At 28.8% G+C, this 4,344-nt stretch overlaps 1 pseudogene; it reads left to right on the forward strand.

The window, feature by feature from the left end:
• The first annotated feature begins 600 nt into the window (after positions 1 to 600).
• On the forward strand, positions 601 to 1,907 carry LOC114368455 (annotated as a pseudogene).
• Positions 1,908 to 4,344: the final 2,437 nt, after the last annotated feature.

A 4,344-nucleotide genomic window follows, 5' to 3' on the forward strand; every position in this document is an offset into this window, starting at 1 on the left:
TATTCTTCATCATCTAATCCCGAAACACCAGTCGAAGCTGATACACCATCTCCAATTATTCGTCCAATGGGGCAAAAGGCAGCCAAAAGGAAGAGCAAGGAGAAAAGAGTAGGAACATCTACCAATCCTGTTGATTTGACTGGTATGAAGGAAGCAATGAGAGAAAGAAATGTTGTCAATGTCAAACTAGTAGCCTTAAGGGAGAAAAAATTGGAAAATGAGTATTACGACATTCTAATGAAGGACACTTCTACAATGTCTGAGACTCAACTCAAAGACCATGAAGCCTTTTGTAAAATAATTCAGAGTAAGTTAGGAATCTAGTTATAATTTGTTAGGTAGTTTTAATTTGTTATAATTGTCTTTTAATTTGTATTTTAGGAATCATGTTTGATTTTTTTTTTAATCGTATTGTAATTTGTTCAATTTTTTAAAATTTCTGAAACCAGCCGTTATGGAACTAGCCGTTATAAAATTATCCGTTATGGAACTAGCCGTTGTACAATTTGGTATTTAATTGTTCAATTATCATTTATTGTTGTACGTCTCCTTCAAACAATACTCTTCTTTCATTTATTTGCGCAATCAATCATTCATACAATGGGTCGAAATAATGACTTCGACCAAGCTTGGAAACAAATTGTTTATGAAACACTTGATGACGATAGTGATGAACAAATCATGAGTTACTTACGTGGGATGCAACAACAAAGAGACAACAACAGTCAACAAAGAAGGCCTAAAAGAGTCATTAATCGCAGTCGTGAAGATGAACATCTATGATTGATGAATGACTACTTCTCAGAAAAATTGATATACATCGAGACTCAATTTCGACATAGGTTATGAATGCGGCGACAATTGTTCATTCAAATTGTCAACGCTCTTAGTAATCAGGATGAGTATTTCCAAATGAGATCTGATGTTGTTGGTAGAATAGGTCTCTCGCCATTACAGAAGTGCATTGCAACTATTCGTATACTTGCATACAGATCACTTGCTGATTGTGTTGATGAGTACGTTAGAATTGGCGAATGCACTGCAACTCAATGCTTACAAAAATTTGTAAGGGATGTCAATGAGATATTTGGACAAGAGTAGTTGAGAAGACCCACAACAATGACATCAATCGCCTACTACATATTGGAGATGCACGAGGGTTTTCAGGTATGTTAGGTTCTATTGATTGCATGCATTGGGAGTGGAAAAGTTATACAGTTGCATGGCAAGGACAATATTGTAGAGGTGATCATTGCAAACCCACAATAATATTTGAAGTCGTCGCTTCACAAGACCTGTGGATTTGGCATGCATTTTTTGGAGTTGCAGGTTCAAATAATGACATTAATATGTTAAACCAATCACCCATGTTTGATGACATTTTGCAAGGTCGAGCTTCTCCAGTACAATTTACAATTAATGAAACTCCATATAATATGGGGTACTATCTTTCAGATGGTATTCATCCAGATTGACCCACATTTGTGAAGACCATACCAATGCCACAAGGTCCTAAAAGAAAATTATTTGCAAAATGTCAAGAAGTAACAAGAAAGGATGTGGAACGAGCATTTGGTGTGCTCAAATCTCAATTCACAATTATATGTGACCCATTGCATGCCTGGAACATAGATACAATGAATGATATAATGTTGGCATGCATTATATTGCATAATATGATTGTTGAAGATGAACGAGATACGTTCAATGATAGTGTCGATGCTGATTATGATCATGTAGAAAATGATATTTCAAATGTTGAAGTATCTCGTGGTACTCTTCTTGACTTTGCTACATACTTGCAAAGAAGACGCGTTATGCATACAAGAGAAATTCATCAACAACTTCAAGTCGATTTGGTGTAACATATTTGGGAATGCTACGGTCACAACAATAATGAAATTTAATTTTTCTTAAACATTAATGTTTTTTATTTTTTTTATTATCTAATTTATGCATTTTTCATTTCTTTAACGTTTAGTCATAAATAAAAATTAAATTTATGTTGTTTTTTTTCTATTTTTTAATATTTATTAATTTTTTCTTCAATGTTTCATTAAAATTAATTACTTAATTATTTATATTTAATTTAACAATTAATTAAATAAAATATTTAAAAGTGGAATCCATTTGAGACCTAAAAAATTTGTCTAAGATCCTAAAATGAGATCTATTACTAAAAAAAAGTGAGACAGATATTAAGAGATGACACTAGAGAACTCACCAAAAATGATCTACCATAGGAACTTCAAAGGTTAACCTCATGCTACTCCATAATCCATATGGGTATTGAATTTAATTATTTTATGGTTATTTATGTTAGACTATAAATAACCTCTTCATAGCTAGCTAGCTAGAACATTTTTTTTTTATTAAGTTTAACTTCATTTTTTTCTTTGGAAGTGAGTTTGCATTCAAAATTTTCCTTTCAACGTTCCAAGGAAACTAATTATGAATATTTAGATTCTTGACAAGTTATCAAAGAGATCCATCTCAATTGTACACTTTAAGCTTAACATCTAAACATCCTTCAATTTACACCACAATATGAAATGTAATCAACATAGGCACAGCAACTAAATTATTAAGAAAAATAGAAGTGCAGGCTAAAGAGATGTCCAATAAAAGCTAAATAATAAATAAAATACATTAAGAATATCTTAACACACGAGTTGTTATAAATCTTGTAGTGCATATCTTTGAATTTTACCGATGAAAAAATTTATTGACAAATTCAAAATTTTTAAATTTAATTTAGATATCATGAATAATTGAAGGCCAGTCATGTCTTTTTATATAATAAATTTTATTTCTTTTATTTTTCTTTTCAAATAAAAAATATATATATAACTTTTTTTATCCCCAAATAAATAAAATATAATTATTTTTTTACCTCAGAAATAATTTTTTAACTTAAATTCCTTTTTCATCTCTATAAATGTGTTAGTTTTTGGTTTTAGTGTCTATTAGTTTATTTTTAGTTCGTGACCCATATAATATTCAAACCTCACGATTTTTTAAACTAAAAACTTAAATCTTAAACCTTAAAAACCCAACGATCACGATTTTGGTTTCTCTTCTTGGATCACAAAAACATTTACGTAATTTCATCCAATGTTGCCACATAAGTTTTTTTTTTTTTTTTTTTTGTAATGATTTGGATATTACGGGGAAAAAAGGTTTGCATGAACTAAGCGAAAATTAATATATTTGTAGTGATAAAAATATATTTGTACATTTTTTCTTTTCTTCTTCTTTTTATATTAAGAGTCTAACTCATTTAATTCAACATCAATATTATAAATTCTCCACTCTGTCTTCAATTTCTTCTTTTTTTATATTTTATTTTGTATTATTTTTTGTTCACTTACAAACATTTTATGCCACTGAATGCTATTCTATAATACTTTCTCCAATTGAACAATATTTCCTCCATTGTTTCACAATTCTTGCATTGGTTCAACTACTCTAATAATAATGTAAGTATTTTTTTCACAGTAATAATGTAAGTATTTTTATATTTAATTTAATTTAATCCTAAAACAATGTAATAATTCAAATACGTACTCTGCTAAACAATGTCACTAATTTCCATCCCATCACCAGCCAGTCGAAATACTAACTGGCAAGCTAAATCATCAAGTAAACTAATTGAATATCGAAATATGTATTAAATATAACAATATAAACAGTTATTAGACAGTGATTGATGTTGATTGAAATAATTATTAAGTATCTTAAAAAAAGTCTCGGATTAAGTAGCTTAACCAATCTAATAAACTACTTGAATTTGTTCATTAGTCGAAACAGTTATAATTAATTACAATGTTGTTGTGCCGAATTTTTTTTATACAATGTTGTTGTTTTTTTTACGGCAATTAATTACAATGTTGTTAATAAAATTAAAATAATGAAAAACTATAAAAGTAAGTACATTTATATATCTCCTCAAATTAACTCCAAAGCAATAATTCGGTTAATTTGTAATGTTGATTCTATGTAAAAGGGTCTCATCAAAATGTCAAACCTAATTTTTTTATTACTAGGCCAGAGCTTCACTTAATTCTAAATATAACATTTTTCATTTTTCCTACATATTAATGTAACTCAATTGCTCTACAATGCTTATCAAAATAAATAAATAAATGAATAAAAATATATGCTCGATATACTCTGTAAATAATTCCAAAAGGAACACAGTCAATCAACTTCATTACTAATTATAGCAAAACTTGAATTCTAAGATATCATCATTAGTTGTTTTTGGACAAAAACATAGATCAATCCAGTTTATCCTTGAAGAAATATATCTATATATATACATTTTGAGATCCAATTTCCCCC

This window comes from Glycine soja, chromosome 9 (assembly GCF_004193775.1).
Source record: "Glycine soja cultivar W05 chromosome 9, ASM419377v2, whole genome shotgun sequence".
Lineage (NCBI taxonomy): Eukaryota > Viridiplantae > Streptophyta > Magnoliopsida > Fabales > Fabaceae > Glycine > Glycine soja.